Source organism: Nannospalax galili, unplaced genomic scaffold (genome assembly GCF_000622305.1).
Source record: "Nannospalax galili isolate Female #2095 unplaced genomic scaffold, S.galili_v1.0 scaffold386, whole genome shotgun sequence".
Taxonomy (NCBI): domain Eukaryota; kingdom Metazoa; phylum Chordata; class Mammalia; order Rodentia; family Spalacidae; genus Nannospalax; species Nannospalax galili.
Window position 1 is genome coordinate 1,653,040 of NW_008356676.1, and position 27,850 is coordinate 1,680,889.

At 41.1% G+C, this 27,850-nt stretch overlaps 1 pseudogene; it reads left to right on the forward strand.

The window, feature by feature from the left end:
- Nucleotides 1–12,897: 12,897 nt before the first annotated feature.
- LOC115067886 lies at nt 12,898–13,429 on the forward strand (annotated as a pseudogene).
- Nucleotides 13,430–27,850: the final 14,421 nt, after the last annotated feature.

Genomic DNA, 27,850 nt, shown 5'->3' on the forward strand with positions numbered 1-27,850 from the left:
AACCTTTGCACGATGCAATGCTCCCCATGCCACTAGGAACAAGATAAGCATACAAGTCCCATTGGTGTGGTTTCAGTAGTCAGTCCCTTTACCACATCTGTTTACTCTTCTTTCAGTGGGTGAATAGGGCACCCACAGTTTTCAAGGAAGAGCCCATCTGTATAAATAGATAAGAGACGATTTCAGCAACTGCCCTATCCAATTAATTCATACACAGAAATGATACAGTAAATCGGGGGTGGATTCTAGTCTTGGTACTATCTTGATTTCTGGAAGCCTCTGCCTAAAGGCATTAGAATAATGAACTGTCCTTAAGAACCAAAAGCAGTTTATTTAGGCCTAAAACAGCTTGGGAATGGAGAGCACTGCAAAGAAGTTTATAAAGGTGTCTTTTTGAAGTGGAACTTTCTTTCCCTTATTTAACTTAAATAATATATTTTTGAAAGTCACAGCATCTCTGCTTACAGCTGCAGAGAACAAATAAAGTTCTGAAACAACAAAAGTTTTATATATATATATATAATTATCAGCATACATACGCACACACATATATATTGTATATATTATATATATAAAATTATCAGCATCTGCATGACTATAAACCACGTCATTCTTTACAGGTTGATATCCTGATGCCATGCTAAGGTTAGACAGAGGCAAACGTTTGAATTGTTCTAGAACCCATTCAAATTTTCATGCTTGATTTTACTTTCAGAGCAAAGCACTCCACTGGATAATTCTGCTGGAACAATACACCAGTCACATTTCACCAAATCCACCACCCCACTCCAAGTGCTGGAGCCATTTCCTTAGGATTGTTTTGTTGTTGCTGTTGTTGTTGTTGTTGCTGATATATGTTTAGAAAGCAACTTTTTTGTGGATCAAAAGATAAAGTTTTAAAATAGCTGTCACTGCCAAAGGGGAAAAGAAGAGAAGATGAAGCTAATTAAGGGGGACAGTTAAGGTGATGCAATTGGGATGACAATGAGGGGATCAAGGATGATACCTGATAGTGATATATTGGCATACAAGAGTGGGGGAGATAATGAGTCCAGTGTGAGGTATGTGGGATCCCAAAATTGTTTCCTACAGACAGAATTCAGCTTCAGTTCTTACTTCTAAGTTTTATTAGTGTTAATCTAAGTAGGTTAGTGGGCATACAACATATGTGGGCAGGCAATAGTCGAGAAGTGTGGAATCTATGACAGCAAGCTGTCCAAGCAGAAAAACAAAACAAAAGCTGTGAGTCTCGTGGAGAATTTACAGACATGTCCCAAGTATGAGCTCAGCCCAAGACTGAAACCAATGAATCCATTATGGATTGATCCAGGCAGTCTAGGCACCAACTTTAGCAAAGAAAGACTCTCAAGTGAATGTAAAAAAAGAGATGATGAAGTGGTTGGCCTTTAATGGGATCAGAAGGATGTGAACAGAAGTGGCAAAGAATGACTATGGACAAGACTTGACATATGGAGGTTTCAAATGCATAAAGGGGATTTCCATAGAAATAGCACATGGATCCCAAAGCATGTTGACCTATCAGTTAATGTTCCCACTACACTATCTAATGTCCAGAGAGACTCACAATGCCAGAAAACATTCACTAGCTGTGAACCCCTTCCAATAATAGCCACCTCCTTTTAAATGGAATTTCAGAAAAGGAAGGGAGGGAGAAGTTTCACAATTTTAGTGTATAGAAAAATGATAGTTATCCAACATCTCTAAAATTTATACAACTTAAATGTACAGTGTATTCTATACATTATTAAAACAATATTTAACTCAGGCATAGTGAGGCACATCTGTAATCCCAGCACTTGGAGGATGGAGGCAGAAGCATCCCCAGAGTCAAAGCCAGCCTGGACCACAGAGCAAAGCACTGTCTCAAACACCAAGGGCTGGGAATGTAGCTCAATGGTAGACCAGTTACCTAACATGCATGAGGGCTTAAGTTAGATCCCCAATACCACATAAAATAGGATTTACTGAATGATGACTAAATGCTATGCAAAGCTCTGGGCTAAATGTTCCATTCAGTAACCCACTTCATTTTAATAGAGAAAGGAATAGTGTTCCTGCTATCCCAGAAAGAAACCCCTGAAGTTTAGAGGGGTCCCTCAAAGTATCATAGTCAGAAATGGGGTCAAGATCTGAACCTCAGTCTGAGATTCCAGAGCTTGAGCTCCTCAGTGCAGTATTGTTACCTAGATTTTGTAGCTCATGAAAGGCATGGCATGATTCTGGGCTATCTTAGCATCATCCTAGGTAGTCAGCAATTGGAGCTGCTTTCTGCTGTGCTAGGTGATGGGCTGGCTATTTTCTGCCAAAAGAATGAGCCTCTTCTCTCCTACCACCAGTTCAAGGAGCTTCCAGGGAAAATTAGGCTCATTAAGCTTATCATTTCCCTGCTGCCTTTTAATGGAGAGTCAAGTTAGGATTAGGGACATTTCACAGTGACCATAACAAAGCAGTCATGCCCTGTCACTAAACTCTTTTTAAAAAGATTTGTACATGAGAGAAATGTAGATTGTTAAAGAATTTGGAAAGACTCTGAGAGTAGCAAGCTCCTACAATGCTAGTCTAGACGTTTAATTTTTATCCTTAGACTTCAAAAGGTATTGGACACACTCGATAGATTTCACTGAGACTTCAATGAAACTTATAGAACTTCCTAAATTCAACTCCACTTTGACAAAGCAAGTCAGATTCTCCAGGGAATTGATTGAGCAGCTTTATGGAAGCCAATCAAAAGTACTCAGAGGAAAGAGCTACGTCCTCTCACAAAGGAGAAACCTCTGGAAGCTTTGCTCGTGTGATTCTCTTTGTGCAGACGGTGAACAGGACCTTCACTTTTCTTGATATGTACCTGGTAGCATAGGAGCTAGGGCTCTGGGCTTCCTTCTCACAGCCATGACAGTACTTACCTGTCTTCAGAACAGGTAAGACCAACAGAGTCTTGTCGTTCCTTACGTGTAGGTCAGCTTTCTGTCACTATAACAAAATACATGAGCTAACTTGCAAAGAAGAAAAGGTTTACCTTGGCTCACATCTGTCCATAGCTGATTGGCCCTGTTGCTTTGTGGGTTTTATAGAGACAGCACACCATACTGTGTACATATGGTAGGGCAGAACCATTCACTTTATGGTCAGGACAGAAAAAAAGGGAAAGAAGGAGCTGAGCTTCCACAATCATTCCCTTTGAGGACATGCCACAAAGACATAAATCTCTCCTTCTAAACTTCATCTCTTAATGTCCCCACCACTTTCCAATAGCACCAAGTCAGGCACTAAGGCTTTAACACACAGATCTTTGGGGGATATTTATAATCCAAACTATAGCATCTCGTGAGCCACAAATACATTATTTCTCTGTTATGGCTGTGTATCATGTCAACTCGCTAATGTGCTTTTGGCCTTAAATTTTCTTTCTTTTATAAAATGACAGGCTATATAGAAATCTGTATTAGTTTACTGTTGCTTTTTTAACAAATTACTGCACCTGTCGTATTTTTAAAACACAAATTGATTATTGTTCAGTTATAAAGGTGAGATTCCGTTTTAGAATGCTTGTCCAACATGTACAAGGCTCTGGGTTCAATCCCCAGCAAGACAAAAGAATCAAATAGCATCTTTTTCTGCGAGTACACCATATCTTCACTCCTCCTTCCTGGAGTTCTTATCATGTTATTTTATTTATGAGCCTGAACTGTAAATATATTGAAATGGTAAGGACTTTATCAGTTTGGTACAATTTAATTTGCTTTTCGGCACCACATATATTTATAACAGCTTATAAATATTTAAAATAATTGTAATAATGGCTCCATTGACTCATAATGATTTCTGTGCTTTGTGTAGGGATGATTGCCAAGTTGATAATCCAGCAGAAACATGGAAAACCCCATCAAACTTGTGACTGGTTGGTCCCAAAAGAATATCATCATCTTAATTACTGGAAAAATTTGACCACTTAAGTAGAGCTGTCTTAGAAGTTGATCTCCATAGATAAACATCCTGAAATTTACCTCTTTGAAAAAGATAAGTAAAAGAAATATTTTCTGCCAAATAATTTGTTCTTTGGGTTATATTTTAAAAGTCAAATAGCTCTGAGGAGTTCTCAGGCAGTATATTAAAAAAAAAATTATCATAGTCAGGAGGGCCTGCTAGGCCCCGAAGGAAAGTCACAGATATGGTAGAGAGTAGGTGTGAAAGAGCACCAGCTGATTCACAGATGTACTGCCCAACTTCAGGGAAATAGCCTTGAGTGACATGTGGCAGTTTAGACCCAAGTCAAAGGGCAACACTTCTTCCAGGGTAACCACTGGGCTGGCACTGTCAACAGTACTAGAGAACCTATTAAAAATGTGGACTCTCCATCCCCAGCCCTGCCCACTGACCCAGAAACCCAGGGCCTGGTACAGCACTCCATGCTTTACTCAGACCTCCAGGTGATGCACCCTGAGTGTGAGAACCTCTGCCATAAAGTCAGAGCCATTGAGGCCTATAATAGCAGGCCTAGGAGTTCTTTTAGAGACTCGGCTCAGCTGAAGCCAGGATTCCTAGCTGCATGGCAGAAAAGAATTCAAGAGTCAGTATGGAGCAGATTTAGAATTTATTAAGGACAAGATTTTAAGGTAGATTTAAGCAGGAGCATTGATAGGGAGAGGGGTGCTTAGGAAAAGTATAGTCCTCACCCAGATGTGCTGTGGGCTTCTCGTAGAGAACCGTGCTTAAATGTCTTAGCAGAAGCCATATATGTACGATTTGGGTGACTTCTGAAGTTGTATTGTACAAAGAGTTTCTAAGGAGCTTTGGAGAAGGGAGGCTGTTTGTGGCAATAGCCTGTATAATTTTGGGAGCCTCTTGGACTACTCTGGCCAACGACTCAGGAGGGAGGTTTCTCCTGTCTGGCACTGTTTCTTGTTACATAGCCTTCAGCTATACACATGGATTCATGTAGAGATAGTGTGTGGGTAATTTTTCAGTAGGCCTTTGAACATTTCTCTCTGGTTTTTCCTATCAGCTAAGCATTACTTATCTCTCCCCTCTCTCTTCCTGTCTAAACCTCCCTCCTCAGTTAAAGTAACCCCATTTTCCCCTTTTCATCCTTGATAATATCTATCTCCTATGCTCCCCCTCCCCCTTGAGCTCCTTCTTCCACTTTACCCCCATGGTTCCTTGTATAACCCTCCTTCTTCCCCTCCCATTTAAATACGTCCATTTTATGAGTTTTTCCCTTGGTAAAACCCGTTTCCTACTGTTCCTCTCTCTCAGGCTCCTTCTTTCCCTTTAGCTCTCTGGTTCCTTTTGATTTTCCTGGCTCCTGCAGTTACATCAAGATATATACTCATATATGAGGATTTGGTGCTAAGATCCACAAATAATGGGGAACAAATGATGTTCATTTTTCTGCATCTGTATTACTTCACTATGTATAACAATTTCTAGTTCCATCCATTTACCTGCAAATTTCATGACTTTGTCTTTCTTTACTGCTGAGTAAAAATCCTTTGTGTAAATGTACCATATTTTCATTATCCACTTGTCACTTGAGGGACACTTAGGTTGCTTTCATTTCTTAGATAGTGTGAAAATACCAGCAAAAAACATGGATGTACAAGTTTCTTTGCAGTAGGATGAGTCTTCTGGGTATATGCCAAGGAGTGGCATAACCAGATCATATGGCAGGTTCATTTTTAGTTTTTTAAGAGTTTTAAATTTTTGAAGAAAGAGATTGAGGAAGACACCAGGAGATGGAAGGACCTCCTAAGCTCATGGATTGAAAGAATTAATATTTTGAAAATTACCATCTTACCAAAAGCAATAAATAAATTCAATGCAATCCTAATAAAAATTCCCATGACATTCTTCACAGAATAAGAAAAAAAAATCTTAAAATTTTTATGGAATTTTATATGGAATCACAAAAGACCACTGACAGCCAAAGCAATCCTGAGCACAAAGGGGAATGCTAGGGGGATTACCATATGAGACCTCAAACTATATTACAGAACTATAGTCATAAAATCAGCATGGTACTGGCACAAAACAGACACATAGATCAATGGAACATCATTGAAGACCAAACTTGAGTGCATGCAATTTCAGTCACCTGATATTTGACAAAGGTGTCAAGAACACACTGGAGGAAAGACAACATCTTCAACACATGGTGCTGGCCAAACTGGATCTCCACCTGTAGAAGAATGAAGCTAGACTCTTATCTTTCACCTTGCATAAGCGTCAGCTCCAAATGGATCAAAGACCTCAATGTGAAACTTGAAACTCTGAAACTGTTACTTGGAGTTTCAGTTTTATACCATTGAAAAGAATCTTCTAGACTTATACTGAGAGATTTTTATGACTCTGGCACGTCAATAAAGCAGAACATACAAGCAAAATAATTTGCTTATTTAATTAAAGTGTTCCTAACACTTTTCTCCATTCAGAGATCTGACTCTTTTGAGGCACTCACCACTCAAAAGCCACCTTGGAAGCAAGCAATCACTCCCTTCTTCCCTTTCTAGGATTTTCTCCCAAGAAACTAATGTGTATTCTGTAAGTCTGGATGCACACATGTGTCTCTGCTACCTGACCAATAGAAACTTTGAGATGCTTCTGAGCCTGGACTTGTATAAAACAGGGAGGGAACTGTGCCTCTTAAAACTGATGGCATTGCAATGGAAACCAATCTCAGCTTAGGGCAGCAGCAGGAACAGTGGAAAGGAAGGACAGGGGTCATCAACACCTCCATCTGAGGTGAATTCCAAAGGGCTTGTGACAAAGGCAATGTTAGAAAGGAGGAGAGGCAGATGGCTCTGAAGTTTCTAATCACACTGGCTAAATAGATGCCAACATACTTAAGATATTTAAGAGAAAGAGTGGTGTGCTGGATAGCTTTAGTGTCAACTTGACACACCTGGGTTGAGGGAGCCTCAATTGGGGAATTTCCTCTATTGGACTGGCCTGTGGCCACCTCTGAAGGGCATCTTTTTGATGAGTGATGTGGGAGGGCCCAGCCCACTGTGGGTGGTGCCACCACGGCAGGTGGGCCTGTGTTGTGTAAGAAAGCAGGCTGAGCAGGGGCCAGGGGAGCAAGCTAGTAAGCAGCGTTCCTCCATGGCCGGTGTTCCAGCTCCTGCTTCCAAGGTTCCTACCCTGAGTTCCTACCTTGGGCTCCCTGATGAACTGCAACTTGGGAGATGTAAGCTGAATAAAGCCTTTCCTCCCCAAGTTGGTATTGGTCAGAGTATTTTGTCACAGCAATGAAGAACAAACTAGGACAGAAATTGCTACCAGGAGTAGGGTATTTCTGTGAAAAACCTGACCTTGGTGTTTTGGGGAGGACTGTGGAAGTGTTTGGAACTTTGGACTGGAAAAGCCATTGCGTGCTCAGAGTTTGTTTCTGTGGAGCTTGGAACAGTTATGTGGAAAGAGTTGTAGATGATGGAGGCCTGGCTTGTGAAGCTTCAAAGGGAAGCAGAGACTATCAGGGCTGTTCATGTGAGATTTCAGATTGAGAATTTGTGGGTTCTTGTTGGTTGGGGATGAAGAATCAGCTGTGTTTAAGAAGAGACCAGAACCTGAAGCAAAATCTTTCCTTTACTGGGACAATTGATGCTGGTTAGCTGGGGCTAAAAAATCAGCTGTAAGTAACAAGATACCAGCATCACTGAGGTGAGGTCTTCTGGGAGGTATTTCCTCAGGGTCAGCACAGAGCGGGTACCTGCGCCTCTATTTCAAGCTGGAAGCAGGACTTGGTAATGTGTAAGAGTCTCTTGCATGGTTCTGGTGTTGAAAGCATGAAGGGGTCACAGAGAGCAGCTGAGGCTTGGCACTCTGAGAGGCCAGGAAAGGCCATAGGTGAAGGTACAGCTTCAGTTGCAATGAAGACCCCAGGATTGAAGGGTCATGGAGAGAATCTGAGGCCTTTGCACCCCAAGAGGCAAGAAGAGACCATTGGTGAAGGTATAACCTCAGTTTCAATGGAGACCCCAGATTTTTGGAGATGCTGGGACCATGGGATGACCACCAAGGACAGCAGTAGGTGTGGAATGGAGCTGGCCTGGGTCTGCAAGAGGAGCTGAGTGTTCTATGGACTGCAGAGTCAGAGCAGTGGAGCTGCCAGTACCCTTTGGAGCCCAGAAGATTGTGAGTGAATCCTAGATGTCCAGCCTTGAGCTACTTTGCTGGACTTTGGTTTTGCTTAGGTTTTTGCCCAATTCTTCTCTTTGATATAAGAAAGTACTTGTTTTAGATTTTATAGAAGCCCACCCATAGTTAACAACTATTAAGAGACTGTGGACTTTTAAGTGTTTGGATTTTTTTAAGGACTGTGGGTTTTTTAAGGTTGTACTGTCTTATGTTGTGATATTAACATCATATCTTGGGGACAAAAATTGGAAAGTTATGGTTTAATAGTGATGTTTGTGTGCCAAGTTGACAAGGGGTCAACTGTGCTGGATAGCTTTAGTATCAACTTGACACACCTGAGTTGAGGGAGCCTCAATTGGGGAATTTCCTCTATTGGACTGGCCTGTGGCCATGTCTGAGGGGCATCTTTTTGATGAGTGATGTGGGAGGGCCCAGCCCACTGTGGGTGGTGCCACCCCTGGCAGGTGGGCCTGTGTTGCATAAGAAAGCAGGCTGAGCAAGGGGAGTAAGCCAGTAAGCAGTGTTCCTCCATGGCCTGCGCACCAGCTCCTGCTTCCAGGTTCCTGCCCTGAGTTCCTACCTTGGGCTCCCTGATGAACTGCGACCTGGGAGATGTAAGCTGAATAAAGCCTTTCCTCCCCAAGTTGGTAGTGGTCAGAGTATTTTGTCACAGCAGTGAAGAACAAACTAGGACAAGTGGATTCTAAGAGGAGAAGGCAAGTGGGTAAGAATAAAAGGAGTTTACTTTCAAATATTTTGAATAGGAGTTTCCTGAGGGAAATCCAGGTAGAGATAACTAGGATGCTCTGTGACTCAGGGGGGTGGAGGTCCACGAATAAAGAGAAATATTTGAAATCAACAGCATTTAAATGTGGTTGAATCCCTGAGGAATGAGTACCATTTTTCACAGAGAATATACAGAAAAGATGAAGACATTTGAGGATAGAGCCAAAACAAAAGTTTATAGAGGGAAGAAGGAAGGAGCATACAGTAGGGAAAAGGGCTAGATTATGTTTATATACCTTACAAGAGCCTCAAAGACAAAAATCTGCCTTTATGCAGATACTGGATCCCAAAGGCAATGTTTAGTTCCATAATGTTTATTAAAGTAACATGTAAATGGTGGCCTTAGAGTCAAAAGAGTAAGCATTTTAAGGAGAAAGTGGTCAATAATATCAAGCTCTATAGGAGACAAATAGAATAAAATGGTTGTAGGTCCGTTTGATTTCCTAAATCTTGTGTAATTTACATTACTTCCAGAAACTTATTTCACAAATGGAGAAAAGAGGCCTCTAAAGATAAATATGTCCAAGTCCAACAGCTGACTGATGGATGAGCCTGAGGCATAACTGTGGTCCCCAATTCTTGTCCTGGGGTTGTTCCCTTGGCCAAGCTGCTGTTGGAAAAGCATTGCACCCAATGCTGCTAAAATCTCCTGATTCAGGCAACATCAGGTAGCCTTCTATTGGGCAAACTCAACCATAAGAATGAACTCCACTAACAGCCACATCATCTTTACAGAGCAGGAGAGCAACAGAGAACAGAGCAGGGGTCTGGCAGGCATTCCCTGTTTTGCCTTAATATTGGGCATTGTCTGTGGGGGTCCCCCTTGGAACAGGATTTAGGTGATTTGAATCTCTAGGTCACAACTTGAGGCAGTATTTTCTCTATCTCCAGTTAAAGGAAACAAGACAAGATTATGAGAGCAAGTGGAAGAAAGACAGAGCAACCTTCTCTCTGCAATATCAGGCTGCTCACCAGGATGTTCACACCATATCCTACATAGAGAGGAGCAAAATTTGAATTTAATGAGCTCAAAACAAAGACACCAAAGATGTCACCATCATCTTTGGTAACATGAAGTTGTACTGCTATCCATTGGGCTTATGACATCCTGGGCAAAAGAATGATATGTCAAGGATGATGACTGATAAAAATCAGAGCTCATCAGAATCAACTGAGAGGGTCCATCCTTCAAAGACCCTGAGGTAGCCTAAAGTGGGCACTGTCTCTAAAGTTCAAAATTGCTCAAAGAGAAGTGGTAAATATGACATTTCCCACATTTCAAAACTCAAAATTTTCAAAGAGCAAGCTCCACAGCTCATTCCCCTCTGTGAGTTTTGCAAGCCCAGAGGGTCATCGGGATGAGGCATGTGTGGCCATACCCCTGTGGCTTCAGCATTTTCATTAACAGAGGCATGGACAGCTGTGCAGTAGTTTCCTGAAGCCCCCATGTAGTGAGGATGAGTAATGGGGCTTTCCCACAGACAACCAAGCAAAGGTGCCAGAGGTACATTCATTTCAGATCACAGCCCTAACAAGGAAGTTCCTCTTGGGACATTACTCTGAAGGGGAACTCATCTTTCTTTTATAGCCTATAGGACACATACATATGATACATTCCTTTCTATAGGGTGGGCCCAGAAATGTATATCTGACCTAAATGTCTGAACTAAACCCTTCTAGCAAATGGTAAGCCTTCTCTTAATTGGCAAAACTGCATCTTTTCTTCTAGGTAGGTTGTAATATTCATCTATATTTATATCTCTTGGCAAGAATAAGGATAAGAAGGAGATGAGAAGGATAAAGGAGGAAGAGGAGAAGAATGAGGAAAAGCAGATAGGGTCTAGCTAGGATTTGCAATTGAAGAACTCCAAGTACGTCACAAAGCAGATGGAAACTCATGCAGATAGTATTGTCTGGTTGCTAAAAAATCATCAAAGGTTTTCCTTTAAAGCATCAGGAAGGCATTGAATGATAGATGGTATATTCACTGATGCAATCTATCCAGACAGGGCTTGCAAAAATGTGATGGGTGAAGAAATACAGGATATATGTATTCACAGTCTATTCATACAAAGATGGGAAAGACTTCAAATTAGAGTTAAAGACCTATATTATCATTGGCATAATTCTAGCCTATTAATAATTGTTATTATTTTCAATTTGTAAAAAGAAAATGAACCAACATCTTTAAAAATGAAGGTAACCGGTTCATGGGCTAGCCTATTAACTGAATGATATTTGGAATGTACTTTGGGGGCCTCAGTTTCTTAATAAAATAATACTGAACTACTTACTCCTAAGGTCCCTCTACCTCTGAAGCTCTGTGTCTATAACACACAGTTGGTGTCTTAGTTACTTTTTCTGTTGCTGTGATACTATACCCTGACAAAAGCAACTTAAGGAAGCAAGGATTTATTTTTGGCTCACAGTTCAAGAGCATAATCCTTCTGGTATGGAAGTTATGTTATGAGGAGCTTAAGGAAGCTGGTCTGCATTGTATCTGCAGAGAGAGATGAATGTCAGTGCTCTGCTTGCTTTCTCCTTATTATTCAGTCCAGGACCCCAGCCCGTGGAAAGATGCCACTCACAGTGAGCAAGTCTTCCCACCTCAATTAACCTAATATAGATAATTCCTCATAGGCATTCCCAGAGGTTTGTCTCTTATGTGATTCTGGATCCTATCAAGTTGACAGTATTAACCATAAGAGTTAGTGAGAACTTTAACAGAGACATGAAGAGTGGTTAGATGTGTCTTATAATATCAGACTAATTAATACTTAAGCATAGGTATTCTGCTAATTATGACTCTAGAAAATTACATGAATGGGTGTAGGAATGACTTACAATATGGACAGAATATGGATTAATGACTTCTACTTAACCTTGTACCAAAAAGCTACTGTTTATAATGCAAACAACTTCATTGAGCCATGTGCTCTTGTGACCTGGGATCCCACTTTGCTCTCCACCCAAGATAGTAAATGAATATGGATATGCATGGATTAGCATATCAAAGCACTGAAAGCAGTACATTCATATTCATTTTCTCATTGGAAGCAGCAAGAATAATTGAGAAGCATGCTTAACATTGTGTGTATGAGATATGTTAGGCCTATGGATCAAAGGGCAAGATTCTCTGATAAGATGAAGGTGGACCCAGGCTTGTAGTTCCCCAATTCATTCTGGAGAGACTGTTTAAATAAAAGTACGGGTGAGGCCTGGGCTCAGGAGCACAGTTCTGTAAAACATCAGAAGGAATGGGTGATTCTCAGAGTTCAGGTCCAGTCTCAGTGTAAAACTAAAGCTGAGAGTCAAGCTGATATTTTATTCAGGGATAACTGTAATATGGCTTAGTAATGTTTTTCAAATGGGAATTAAAGTGTTGAGAAAAATCAAAGCTGCTCAGCAGGTTCCCAGAAAACCAATCTTTCCCAGGATTCCAAACTACATTTTCTAAACAGTGTTCTACAGAATGGAAAGTCTGCTGAGCCTTAAAGTGCCTGATATATAAATGCTGTGTTAAGTCTAAGATGTCCTCCACAAGCTCTTATTTTAGACACTTGTTTCCCAAGTGGGTGGCTTGAAGGGTGTGGAACCTAAGGAGATGGGGCCTGGCAGATGAAAGTAGATCACTGGGGAAAGGGTTTGGAAAGTTGTACATGCTTCTGGTTCTGACCAGCTTTGTCTACTTCCTGGTCCATGCCATGTTAGGAACCTCCACCAAAGCTACTCCACCATGAACTGAGCTGCTCCCACTGCAATGCCTTCCCCATCATGATGGCCTGAGACTCAAAACCATGAGCCAAAATAAATATTTCCTCTCTTAAGTTGTTTCTGTCAAATATTTTATCACAGTGACAAGAAAAGTATTAGAATAATATACAAAGTTAAATAAGTTGTTTTAGTGATTAGGTCTCAGAGCCTTTCCTGTAGTGTTACTAAAACTTTCCGCAATGATGCAAGTTGCTTGTTGTTTCCAATTCATTGGATATATTGACTTACGTAGTGTAGAAGATAAGTGGTTTTCTCAAAAACCATGTTATTAAAAGTGCTTGCCATCTGGATGCAGCCTGATGCCATTACCTGATGGGGAAAAGGCTGGCATTTTACCCATTAAGTTGTGATGGATGGGATCATGGAGACTTTGTGTGCTCTGTAGAGTGGAGTGAATGTTGCCAGTGTCTCCCTGAGGAATCGACGCCCAGATTTAGGCACTTACGCAGATAAGGAACAGTGGAAAGAGCTTTGGGTTCACAAGCAGGTGCTGACAGTGCCCACGATTATGTTCAAAGGCCACTGGATTGCCTGTAACAGATTTGGCAGAAAGTATAACAAAGAATCTTAGGCTAGTGCATCCATATTCCACCATAGTTAAGGGTTCTTCAGAATTCTTTGCATTTTAGGACAAAATGAAATCTCAGATACTATGAAGGTGGCTCTGACTCCTGATGAAGAGGCCCATGTGAAGAAGAGTGCAGATCCACTTTAGGCAACCCACAAAGAGCTGCAATATTAAAGTCTTCTACTGTTATGCCACTTCACACTGGTCTAAGCTGCAACAGGATTTCCGTCAGAGATTGTGCATTTTGTCCTCTAACCTGTGATTAATGCATTAGCATTAGATAGCCTGGAGGAAGCATCAATTTCCTAACATTAGAAATAAGAATGGTTCATGGGGCTGGAGAGATGGCTCAGCAGTTAAGAGCACTGGCTGCTCTTGCAGAGGACCCAGGTTCAGTTCCCAGCACCCACATGGCAGCTAACAACTGTCTATAATGCCAGTTCCAGGGAATCCAACCCTCATCTCATCTCCATAGTCATTGAATGACACAGGTGTATTTACATGCATGCAGGCAATATACTCATATACGTTAAATTTAAAAAATAATAAATAAAAAATTTTAAAAAGAAATAAGTGGTTCATAAACCCTACAGCTATAACTTGACAGTGAGTATTATTTAACTTGTTCAGTCATAACCTGGTAAAACAGCTCCACCATCTCTGAGACACTACTGCCAATTACCCTTCAAACCTAATGTGTTAGTGTGTACTATATCACTTCACCATACTTTCCTGGATCAACTATTTCCCCAGCCAGTCACATCCTGGATCTAATTTATAAATCCATTAGTGCATGTCTTGTGCATAACTGTTCTAAAGGATCCTATTTTATATTTTACGTGTATCACCGGAGTATATTGCCATATAATTTTAAAATAAAATTTACATATAAAAATACAACAAACTATCCAAATGTCATGTCATTTAAAACACCAAATAAACCATGAACAATGAAAAAGAAATATTTCTGAAATAATGGAATATATATATTATATATGCACTTTCCAATAAGGCAGTCATGACCCACCTATGGCTATTAAGTTCTTGAAATGTAGCTAATGAGCCTGAAGAACTGAACTTATTTAATTAATTCATTTCTAAATAAATAGCCAGATGGAATGAATCTATAAACTAGGTATAACAATTATTCCACAAACACTTATAATGTTAGCTCTGAGACATAGATAACATATGTAGCATTTAACTAACTTGTTGGGCTTTGAAATTGTTTTCAAAGGATTTAAATCCTCTGTTGAACCATTTAGCTAAGCTGTATAGCAATTTCCTCTAAGAGAAAACCTTCCATCTTGACAGGAAGCTCATAGTAGACATTTGTGTTCCTATCTCCTCAGGAATAATTAGCACCCAAACAGGAACCAACAGAACCAAAGATGAGTTAGAGAGGAGTGAGTTGATGATCCTGGCTATGGGTAGTGAGCATGTAACTGAGGCTGAACAGCCTGAGGGTGGAACACCCACAGGGGAGATCCCAATATGGCTGTCTTTCCCTGTGTGGTGTGGGATAGTGTGCCTTCTTTCTATGTCAGAAGGTACAAGGCCCTGCAGTGGGTCCTGAGTCATGCAATCAAGGCTGAGTCCTCTACCTTGAAGGAAAGTCTGAGTGGGGAATCCAAAGGGGAAATCCTAATATGACTATCTTTACCTATGCAGTATTGCATAGTGTGCCTTCTTGCTATGTCAGCAGTTGCATGGCCCCTACAATGGGTACTGAGACATGAAACCAAGGCTGAGTCTGTGTGGGGAGTCCATTGGAAAAAAAAAACCAATATAGCTATCTTTCTCTATACAGTATGGAATAGTGTGCCCTTTTGCTATGTCTGTGGTTGCATGCCCATAAAATGGGTACTGAGATATGTAACCAAAGCTGAGTTCTCTTAGATAGAGAAGGAGAGCTGGATGAGGAGTCTGTGGAGAAATTCCAGTGAGGCTATCTCCCTCTATGTGGTTTGGGGTGATGTCCCTGTTTGATGGGCAGTCTAGCATGTGAGTATAGAGGTACCCTAAAAGAACTAAAAGTTTAGAACAAATTTAGAACATGAGGGATGAGAGTATCAATAGTCTGCCATGGAGGTTGTGGCCACTGCTATGTATAGTAAAACATGTGTTGAAGGATGAGATACCTACTCAGTGGGAATTTGTCTAAAAAGGGATGAGATGGAAATGCTTTTCTGTTTCTTAGAGTTGTCAGGATATAAGGGTACAAGATTATACTGAAGATCCCGTCGCGGCATCCAAAATCTTGAAGCCCATGGAAAGAGTCAAATAGTAAAGGGAAAACAAGGTCAGAATAGTAGTAAACAAACTAAAGAGAAGATAAGTGGTGTTTCATACCCTGTTCATCAAACCAGATGAGATTGTGTTCATCCAAGAGTTGACAAAGAGGTTGATTTATTAGGGACTTTGAGACTAGGATGGAGCTTTAGTGACTTTGGTGAGTCCCATGGTAGGCCATGATCTTTGTAAAGTAAGAGAGGCTTTAGCAGACCCAAATGACTTAGACTAGTATGTAAACTGGGTCCATAAGATGCCAAAACAAGTAAAAAGAATATTTAAGATGACAGAAAAAGTCAAGCAAAGAGACTTCTCTGCATCACTTGGAAGTAAATGTGAATAGATTTGAATCCAGTCATAGTCTCTAAAGAAAAATTTTATAGAAAACCAAACTCAGTGCTGGTGAGTCTTTGGACAGCTTTAAGGCCTGACCAGTAGTTCATCACATGGCATAAAGGAAAATATATATATATATATATGAGACCTCTACTGTACCCTCTGTGGTGTAAGGCGGTCTCCAGGGGTAGGAACCCCCCAGCCACTTTCACAATGGAGTGGTCAGGGGCACCTGTAGGTGAGGACCATGCAGGGTGACTGAAAGCTTCATGCTGAATTTCTAATTCCTTGGTCTTCCATTAATGTTAAAAATATTTGGGCTTGGGCAGATGCTCAAAGCAGATGTGCCTCAGATCCTGGTGGCCCCCAAGACTACCAGAAGCAATAAACATCAGTTGGTAAACATAGATATAAAATAACACAGGTTAAAGGGATTAAGTTTGTTGGGAGTGGGCAGTTGTCTCCCCTGAGTAAACTTTCCATTTCTCTTCTGGGCACAGGGATTGTTCACCCAGTCCAGAGGCAGGTTCAAAAAAAAAGTATATGGGTGACTATTCCCCCATTGGCCCTACCCTAGACTAAGCAGCTACAGTCAGCCCCACCAAGTCCTTCAGGGGTGAGGGAAGTGCACAGAGGCCCTATGAAAGTGCTGCAGAATGAGACAGCCAATTGATACAAGTGGATAAAATCTTTTCATGCTGTATTAGCCTTGCTAACAGTTTACTTCTTGGTTGTGAACTTCTGCAATTACCTGACACTTGTTTGGAATGGATGATGATAAATTTCAGATTATTTCTCCAAGGTTACCTGCTTAATCCCATTATCTGTTATGGGATAGTGGCTCAGGACTTAATGCTGTTGTCCTGCCCATCCTCTGTAAAATTGTTTTGTTATATATAGATAACATAATGCTAACCCTCATGTGGCTTACCAGATTTAGAGACCCATTTAAGAGACATGCAAGTGCATCTGAAGGAGTGCATGTAAGGAGGAAAAATCAGTTCACAAAGAGCACATGAGCCAGGCACAGCTGTGAAATTTTGGGGAACTTTGTGGTTAGGTAAGGCACAACTAATACCCATAAGGTGACTGAGAAAATTCTGCAATAGTCTGGGCCTATAAATGCTACAGATTAAACAAGGCTATCTTGTGAAAATAGGAGCTGATGCTCCCTAAAGCCATAAAGTTGTTTAAAGTCCCAATGCTAGAGGTGTGTTACCTCCGTAGGAGTTGTTGGTCAGGGAGGCCTTAGAGGCCCCTCAAATAATAAAGCTATTGCCGGCCCTATTGGAGTACATTCCAGAATGAAATGCTAAGACCCTATTGCAGAAGACATCTCACACTTTGGTTGCAGCACTTGGGAAAATAAGGGAAGACTTGAGTGGGAAGTGTCTCCTTCCTGTGGTCTAGCTCTTGTGGTGTCAAAGGTGTTACTAAGACTCCTGGGGGAGCATTATGGTCCAAGGCCCTACTCAACTGCAGATTCTGCATGATGGATTCTGCATGCTTCATGGTGGAAGTGCCAGACAAGATGTGTCAGCTAGTGTAATAGTAGCATAAGTGGTTATGGATAGAACCAACTCTCTGACTGGATTTGAGGCCCACTTCATTCACTTCTAGTACTGGGAACTTAGACAAAACCTGTGGCCAGGGAAGTCACAGGCCTCAGTGAAAAACAACTGTGTTTGCTTTGGAAAGTGAATATGGTTTACTGCCTAAGGTGCTTCCCAACATTTGCATTTACGAACATAGGTTATGAATGCTGTTGGTGTTCATCTGCATGTTTTTCTGTTTCTTGTTTCCTGCCTTTTCATCAGTTGTACTTGAAAGGAAGGAAGAAGGAAGGAAGGAAGGAAGGAAGGAAGGAAGGAAGGAAGGAAGGAAGGAAGGAAGGGGAAAAGAGAAAGGAGAGGAGGGGAGGGGAAGGGAGGGGAGGACAGGACAGGACAGGATGAAAAAAACACTGAAGGTATATCCCAGCATTTGTATTTATGAACATAGGTTATGATTGCTGTCAGTATTCATCTGGATGTTTTTCTGTTTCTTTTTTCTACCTTTTTGTCACTTGTGCTTTATAGAACAAAAGAAAGAAAGAGAAGGAAGGAAGGAGGGAGGGAGGAAGGAAGGAACGAACGAACGAAGGAACAAAGGAATGAAGGAAGGAAAGAGGAAGGGAAAAGGGAAGTGGAGGGGAGGGGTAGGGAAGGGAAGGGAGGGGAGGGGAAGGGAGGGGAGAGGAGGAGAAGGGAGGGGAAGGGAGGGGAGGAAAGGAAAGAAAATAAACCACTGAGACTCACCACCAGCCCGCTCTAGAGACAGATGGATAAATAAAAAGACACAAAGTTCCAATACCCCACTAGAGGTGAAGGACCGTAGTCAAGACACCATTGCAGAAGAGGGGTCAGAAAGAATGTAAGAGCTGGAGGAAGGGGTTTCAGAATGTTGTGTAGCAGATTCCTGTAAGTTAAAAACCTTCCATCTTGGACAGAAGCTTGTTAAGATGCAGGATGGTCTAAAGGGAGGTTACATTCCATCCTGCAGGGAAGTTCTTAAACTCAGAAAGTCAACAACTCCAAGACTTCAGGAAGTTCCTGAAACTGACCAGATAATCTAGGCCAGTCCTTCCAAAGTAGGTATAATGCTGAGAGACACACTAGAACAAGCTTAGTTGCCTAGAAGAGGCTCAGACCAGGCAAGTCACTTGGAAGAAACAAAGTTGATAGAAGACTCTCAAAGAAGCTGAGCTACCTAGAAGACTCCCAGATCAACCAAGCTGCCAGGAAGAGGCAGAGACCAGCTGAGCTACCTGGAAGAGCCTCAGACCAACTAAGCTGCCCAGAAATACTCTCCAACCTGTCAGGCTGCCTGCAACTTGTGCAGCAGGCTCCAGGTTTCCAGCTCTTGAGAGCCATCACCCATGCTGGAGTGGGCATTTAGTAATGCAGCTATCTGAGTAATTTCTGCTCCTGTAAGTAACCCCTCACTCATATTCTCATAAGTAACCCCAATAAAACTCATTAGCTCACCAAGTTGGACTATGGTGGTATCCTTACTTTGGTCTGTCACTGGTTCCCAATCTGGGATGAGTAGATGTTTGTTCACATCTCCCCAGGAATAATGTCACACAACAAGGTAGTACTAGGCTATGAGTCATCTGCCTCAGAAAGCCCCACTTCAGCTTTGAGATGCTAACTAGCCACCAGTCACCAACCAGTGACAGAGGCCAAGCTATCCTCTGTTCTCTATGTACATAATGTCACTTCACATTTCATCACCACAAAATTTCCTAAGTCTCACCCGATGTACTTTGTGTCCCAGTGTTAGTCTAGACACAGTATCTAACCAATGTGGGGCACCTAGCTGTTCCTTCAATCAACATAGATCTATTGCTACCAGGTTGAACAAGCACCCTTTTACATATGTGAACACACCATTATCTCAGCAACCCAAGTGAAATAAGTAGGGCTCCATTCTATAGGTGAGAAAGTACAGCTTAGCTGAAGTGACTGTATTATTCAGGGTCAGACACTTAGTAGGATTTGACCTCAGACTTTAAATTATTTCTCATTGATCATTCTAATAAAATCACTGTTTATTTCTGATCTTTTTGAGACAGGGTCTCCAGTAGCCCAGCTGGCCTGGAACTCACTATATAGACCAGGCTAGCCTTGAACTTACAGAGATCCACCTGCCTCTACCTCCTGAGTGCTAGGATTAAAGGCGTGTGCCACCATGCACAGCTAATCAAACCATTTTAAATTGAGCATTTCTTTAAAATATCTAGAGCCTGGGCTGAAGAGGTGGCTCAGTGGTTAAGAGCACTTGCTGTTCTTCCAGATGACCTGTGTTTGATCACAACACCCACATGGTGGCTCTGTTGCCCTCTTTTGGCCTTTGTGGGCACTACACACATACTAGTATACATATTGGTAATCATAACACTGTACAAATAAAAATAAAATCATTTAATTTTTTTTAATTCTAGGGCCTATAAAATATTAAATCAATATGTTCTCAGAATACAAAAAATACACATAAGCAAGAAATGAAGTTTGTTTTATAAAGTTTGTCCATGTATGTCTTGGGAAGTGTAATACATGCAAGAAATGTTTAATGTTGGGTTGGAGAGATGGCTCAGTGGTTAAGAGCACTGACTGCTCTTGCCGAGGACCCAGGTTGGGTTCCCAGCACCCATATGGCAGCTAACGACCATCCATAACTCCAGTTCCACAGGAATTCAATACGCTCTTCTGACATCCCTGGACATTGCACGACACAGGTTCACTTACATGCAGGCAATATAATCATAAAATAAAAACAATAAAATATTTCTTAAAAAAGAAATGTTTAATGTTAATAGAATAAAAAGAGAACAACATGATTATTCACAAACATGTTCAATTCCTATTATGCAGAAAGCCTCCACTGGTCCTGGAATGATTAAGTGCCTCTCAAGTGAAACATCCACATTGGTGTGTAAATAGCCAGGTACAAATTTCATTCACCCAATTATTTCTTCTCTCTGGGGTATGCAATCAATTTGGTACTTCTCAGCGTCATTTTCTCAGACCACAGCAGCACACAAAACTGCTCATTTTTGCATCTAATTTATGCTTGGCTCCTTGAGCAGCGGCTTGTGGGCCAAAGTCCTTGAATCAATTTGTCATCACATTACAGATAAGTGCATTTGACTTTGACCCAAACAATTGCAGAAATCAGGAGTTCTTCTCAGTGGACTGTTGTTTCTTGAACCATCATTTGGCCTTGTAGGAAATTGACTGGGACCTGTGACTATTACCCAGAGTTCCAAGTCCAGGCATTGCCAAAAGAGGACTGCTAGAACAGTGTGTCAATAAGGAGACCCTTTACAATTAAGCAGGCACAACCAGCTGTTCACAGAGTTGACTGTACTTGAGTGTTTTAGATTAAAATATAACTGCTTTCAGTTAAATATGTAGTAGTCATTAGTTTCTCTGTGATACATTTGCATAATTTAATATAGACAGTATTGGACTTTATTATGATAGCCTAAAAATAAGCATAGTACAGTTATCATTACACTACCATATATAAATATGACACACAATAGTTCTGTCAAAATTAAAGGAAAAGAAAAATGGAGCTGGGTATATGTGGAACTGAGGTGTGCTACTGCCAGATCTTGCCACCTGGACCCTTGTTGATCTCAAAGATCCCTGGTCCCCACACCGAGGGCTTCAGAGGCAACATTTTTGATCAACACTTCCAACATTTCTCATTTGAGAATTAGCATTTGGGTGAAGAGGCCAAAACTCTGAAGTTTGAATCTAGACTCACAAAAACTTGTTAAATTAGAGGTGTACTTGCCTTGCTGAGCCTTGGCAGTTTTCATCTTATAAAAGTAGTTTACTCCCTGCAACAATCTTCTGAGCTAGGCATTCTTATCACCAACCCCATTTTCAGATTAAGACACCAAACCATCTAGCGATTGGTTAAATAGTTCTCCCTAATTCATGCTACTGGAAAAGGGAAGAGTTGGTCTCAAAGCAGAAGCCGTGGGTAGCAGGTTCTCAGCCCTAACCCACTGATGTTTTGCTTCTCAGAGAGATATGCAGTGCTGAGAAGGGAGGGGAAACTTCCCAGACAAAGAATTTTATGCTAATTCTTATTCATAACAGATGATAACCAATGTTCCACTTATATAAGTTACTCTGTAAACTGGCAAAGTTTACTCAAATTAATATTTGAAGCAAGCCTTTGTTCCCCAAGATTAATAATTTATAGGACTCAAGCTGTGACTCCACCTGGGAGAGAGCTCAGGCATATTAATGCTTCAGCAAACTTCATGGTTAATAAGAATACTGCAAGGGATAGAAATGGATATTAAATCAGGCATCTGTAATCTTCAACATGGGCCCAGACTCCAAAGGAATATTAAATCAGGTACCCACGATCTACAACCCAGGTCCAGACTGAAGTCTAGGCTAGTGGAATTGGGCAACTCAAGACCATGTGCCAAAGCACGTTCACCTCTGTACCCTTTACACAGCCCTGTAGGCTCCTCCACGGATTCCTGAGCTGGAAATTTGCATTCTGTGTGAAATCAGATTTTACCAGTGAAGGTCTGATGACACTGTAACATGTTTCAAAATAAAGCTCTAATCACCCACAAGTATTGGTTTTAGCAGGATGTGTAAAATGATTGTTTCTCATTTGTCATCATGCCCTGCACTTCAGGCTGAAAGATGCATCCTGAAAGAGAGAACACGACACAAAGGTAATTCTGAATTTTCTGTTTAAGAAAAGTATGCATACATATATATGTGTGTGCATATATTGCAGAAGGTGGGGTCTATTGAGAGCATTTTTAAAAGGCTGTTCCTAAGAGTAAAGTGGGTAGAAAGACAACAGTTGAACTTTGTGCACAAAAGAAATCGAAATGCATTCAAGCAAGGCAAAGTAGAGATGAACAAAATTAGATGAGGAAAAAAAATGAGTGCTCTGTGCTACCACAAAGAAGAGCTGGTCCCCAGGTGGACAAAAAATGATCCCCAGGCCTAGCATGATGCAAATATGGGATGATGGAGGCTTCACTTAAGCTTGAATGAGTAGTGTGCTGCCTCAGCGCCATGTAATGGTAAGATGTAACACAACCATACTCTCATGAGCATGAGAGAGAGAGAGAGAGAGAGAGAGAGAGAGAGAGATTTGAGCAGTAAGACACTGTGCTGGATAGCTTTAGTGTTAACTTGACACACGTGGGTTGAGGGAGCCTCAATTGGGAAATTGCCTTCATTGGACTGGCCTGTGACTATGTCCATGGGGCATCTTTTTGATTGTTGAGTGATGGAGGAGAGCCCAGGCCACTGTGGGTGGTGCCACCCCTAGGAAGGTGGGCCCGTGTAGCAAGCCAGTAAGCAGCATTCCTCCATGGCCTGTGCTCCAGCTCCTGCCTCCAGGTTCCTGCCCTGAGTTCCTACCTTGGTCTCCTGGATGAATTGTGACCTGGGATATGTAAGCTAGATAAACCCTTTCCTCCCCAAGTGGGTAGCAGTCAGATGTGGGGAAATGGGCCGGTAAATATTTCCATTATTCAGGCTAACCTAAAACCTGCCATAAAGCACAACATCAAATGATGCAAACAGAGGACAGCATGCTGCACCATTAAAGAGGAAACACATAGCCAAATGAACCAATGAGGATCGGGCGGGGGGGTGGTATAAAAGAAAGCCCTAACAGCACAATAAACGAGCTTGCTTGCTAACTGCCAAGTGAGTCTCCCGAAGTCTATGCCGTTGATTTCGCACCTACTCATCCCCTGCCCCCAACGGAGAGTCCTCAAGTAGCTAGCCCACTAAGGCAGGCAACAACAACAATCAGAGTATTTTGTCACAGCAATGAAGAATAAACTAAGACAGACACATAGAACCCCTGAAGATTTATGATAGATGAAATTAGGCCTATCAACCAGGAATGGTTGACTAAGTAGTTACCTTGAAAATTACTCACAGAATTCTACAGGGATTCCATCTTGACCATCACTCTAATCATTCTTCCTTGCTGTGTGTGAATACGGCTAAATCACAGCTCTGCACATAACACATTCCAAAAGAATGCAAATCTCCCACTTTGTTCATTTATTCCAATGTAATAAACATCTGGTCAGAGTTTATCTACAGAAAGATGAAAAAAGTATTTCCCTCCAAGGACTTATTCTAGACCTAAGGACATAATGCTTCTCTACCAAACACTTCAAAGCAGCATTATACTAGCAACACATTCCCTCACATCACAATGAATAATAAAAGCACAGCCTGCTGGAGCTGTGAGTTGGCCAAGCACCACCTCCTGAAAACCAGGAGATCTGATCTAGATTCCGAAGCTTCAATATTACAACCAGATTAGAAGACACTGTGGAAGTTTGCCTACCCTTTCCACCATCAGCTTGGAAGGTTGCAGAGAATCAAGATCATTGCAAACCTGAATAATTATGTCTTAAGCATTCCCAGCAACTCAATTACACCATGCAAATTTTCCATGGAGTGAACTTCTCAGCTTCAGAGCCATGCACAAGCTTCTTTGGGCTTTTTGCACGAGGAAACCATTGTTGGGAAGGGAGCCTGAAGACCAGCCACTGGAAAGTGCACTCAATAGCACTTTGGTTGAGATAATTGCTACATTTTTTTAAAAAATTGTAGGCTTTGGAGATAACCACAGGCAAAATTTGTGACAGACATTTGACACTGAGAAACTCTGTTGTGTATGAGTGAAACTTTTCACATCCCCAACCCCAAAACATTGGTTTATTGACTAACAAAGGAAAATCATCTAAAACCACTAGAGTATGTTGGCCAAGTCTTCCTTTTGTCATAATGTTCTTTTGCTAGGTACCAAGATTCCTCACTGTGTACAGTCATGTGGGTTCCTGTCTGGGGAGTCAGTTCTCACCACTGCATGGAGTAATAGCACAGTAGCCCAGTTACATCATTTTGGTGGTGCTCTGTGAACACAGACAAGCAGATTCACAGCAAGACTTCTCACTGTGGACTGAAGGGACTTCAGCCACACTCAGTTGCTACATGACTGACTTCTTATTCTCAGAGTCAGAAGTTCTCTGCTCTATCTGCTGTCCAGCAAGCTCGGTTAAGAAGAAAACTTGCAGGGTTTTAATGCAAAGGATACGTCCATCAAGTAGAATAAGTCACAAACCAGAGACAGTAAAAGACAACTTTCAAGGCACTCTGCCTGACCGTGACCATCAGAACCCCATGATATAAGGTAGGATAACAAGGACATAATTGGGATACAATTGGGCGGAGAGTTTTGGGAGACTTCCAGTCTCTAGCACTCGTTCAGGCTTTGGAGCCAGCCAGTTGGCAGGAACTCACCAGTAGCAGCAAAGTTGCTCCCTGTAGGCACTTCCAGCAGTTTTAGGACTCCTGAAGATCTGACTTCCTGAGCAGGTTTCTATGACTAGAGAAGGAAGAAACCCTGTTTACTGACCTTCTGAGTTATGTGTATGAATGTTTTGCCTTCATGTAAGTACACCTGTGCATGCAATGCCTGCAGAGGCCAGAAGGGGCATTGGGTTCCCTGGAACTGGGGTTATAGACCATTGTTAGTCTCTGCCATATGGGTGCTGGGAACTGAACCCAGGTCCTCTGGAAGAGCAGTCAGTGCTCTTAACCACTGAGTCATCTCTCCAGCCCCTTCCTTGTAAGCCCCTTTAAAAGCATGCCCCTAATCACCTAAAAACCTCCTACTAGGCTCCAGCTCTTGAAGGTTTCTTACCACCCAATAGCACTTTCTTGTGGATCAAGCCATTAACACATTGGCCTTTGGGGGACATTTATGACCCAAACTATAGCAAATTACAAACATTAATGAAGCTTTTTTTTTTCTTCAATTAAGCAATACTTCAATTAAATTACTGAATTAAAAAGTATTGAAATACTTTAATACTAAATTAAAGAGTATTGAAAAAGCATCCAAAACAGATAGATGATGATAGATAATAGATGATTGATAGATGATAGATAGATAGATAGATAGATAGATAGATAGATAGATAGATAGATAGATAGATAGATAGATAGATAGATAGATAGATAGATAGATAGATAGATAGATAGATAGATAGATAGATAGATAGATAGATAGATAGATAGATAGATAGATAGATAGATAGATAGATAGATAGATAGATAGATAGATAGATAGATAGATAGATAGATAGATAGATAGATAGATAGATAGATAGATAGATAGATAGATAGATAGATAGATAGATAGATAGATAGATGATAGATAGATAGATACATACATACATACATACATAGATGATAGATGGTAGATAGATGATAGATAGATAGATAGATAGATAGATTAGATGATAGAGATGATTGGTAGATAGATGATAGATAGACTGATGGATAGATAGATAGATAGATAGATAGATAGATAGATAGATAGATGATAGATAATGATGGATGATTGATAGGTAGATAGATAATATTATATGAAGATAAATAATAGATAATGAGATGGTAGATGATAGATAGATGATAGAAAATAGATAGATGATGATAGATAGATAGATAGATAAATAGATAGATACATAGATACATAAATAGATGGCAAATGTCATGGCAAATTCCCAAAAAAAAAGGACAGAGGAAAGCAGGCATGGAAATCAAGGAAGGAGGAATTTTAGCAGAACCCCAAAGACTAAGATGGGTTTTGATGAGACAGGAAGACACCCCAGATGAAACAAAGCTTTCAGGGAATCATTAGTCTTCCATGAGGCTTTTCATGGGCTCAGCCTGGTTGCAACTGAATAACCATTAAAATTCAAGACCAATTCCAAAACACTGATAGAAGGAAGAACAGCTCACTATCTCCTGCATGTGATGTCTTTGATTCAGTATAGGAGAAAGCACATCTAGAGGTTCTAGCTCCAGACAGAGAACAGAAGGTAAGAAAAAAAGGAGGAAGTAAAGCAAGCAGAGAAAGAACCATCTGTGTTTTCTGGGTTAGTCTTTCTTCCAATGTGTAATTATGATGCCAAGAGCTGAGCTGGCCATTTGGAGAGATGATAGTCCAGGTCAAGCAAATAACCCACAGGGGAAGGAATCAACCTCCAGACAGTAGACTGCATTGCATGGGTTTTCTCTTACAGGAGATTTATATTGCCAACTGAAAACTAGATACTTCCTCAATACATCTTAATTTGGTAGGAAACATCAAATTCACGAGTCTTCAGCAAAGTCTAAAGTGGTGCCAACTACCCCATCCCTACAGTAAAACAGAAGGCTGTATTATTTTCATTTTGTATGAAACTTTCAAAGTTCAGGGCTGGAAAATTGTGTGTGGGCTGATGCCTGATGGTGCAACCAGTTATTATGTAGTGAGTCACAATAAATTTCCAGAGCTACCACACCTTAAAGTTAAACTCACTCAAACCAGACAGTAAACTATTAGCAGGGATATTTTTGTAACCATAATTTCTAGCCTTTTAAATACTTAAAAAAAAAACATGTAACACAGCCAATTTTATAAAAGTCATAGAGCTGTCTTTTCTGGCATTGATGTTTTAGAATAGTTATCTTTTCAAAAAAAATAAAAAATAAAGACACGCCCCCAGAGTATTTTAAAGATTTTTTTTCCAGGTGACCAAATTGGTCAACCAGTATAATTGTGGAGCAGTGGCTCCATTGTGTCAGCCAACCTCAGCTCTTCATCACAAGGAAGACTCAGAGAGGGGCTCCTGTGGTTGTAGCAGTATCTGACCCAGGGACCCTAAAGGAAGACTCTTCATGGTGAAACCAAGCAGGTGATGGCACCACACAGGAAAGGCTGCTGGTGGCAAGACAGCAAGTTCTAAGAAAGACTGTGGTGTAGAGCAGGCGCTGCCAAGCATTTCCCTGACCCAGAACACAGCAACTGGCAAAACATGCAGAGCTCAAGTGAGATCCTCCAACCTCAGCCAGACTCCATGTTTGGTCACCTGTGGTGAAACACAACATGTGTCTGCAGGAGTCCATGATGAAGTCACATCTGTCCATGTCCCAAGAACCCAGAGAGCTGCAAATTTCTGCTTAATACAAACACAGAATCAAAGAACTTTTGAACAGCTTTGTGAGAGACCCAGCCTGGTGGTCTCATAATAGCCTCTGACTGGCCAGATCTTTATCATTTACATTTAATGTTCTTGGGAAACACTGTGGGGCCACTGAGGTATAGAATTCCCATGGCCCACTGTACTCGGTGCTTTGACTCTGTATTGCTGAGCTCGGGGTTTCACACAGACATATCACTATTCAAACAAAGTGGATGAAATTAATAATTTATAATGTGTATTTTGCTGTCCATTTATTCCCATCTCTTTCACCACAAGGATCTCAAATGTGTCATAAAACTTATTCCTAAAGTAATATCCTCCCATTCTTTTTTAAACACAAA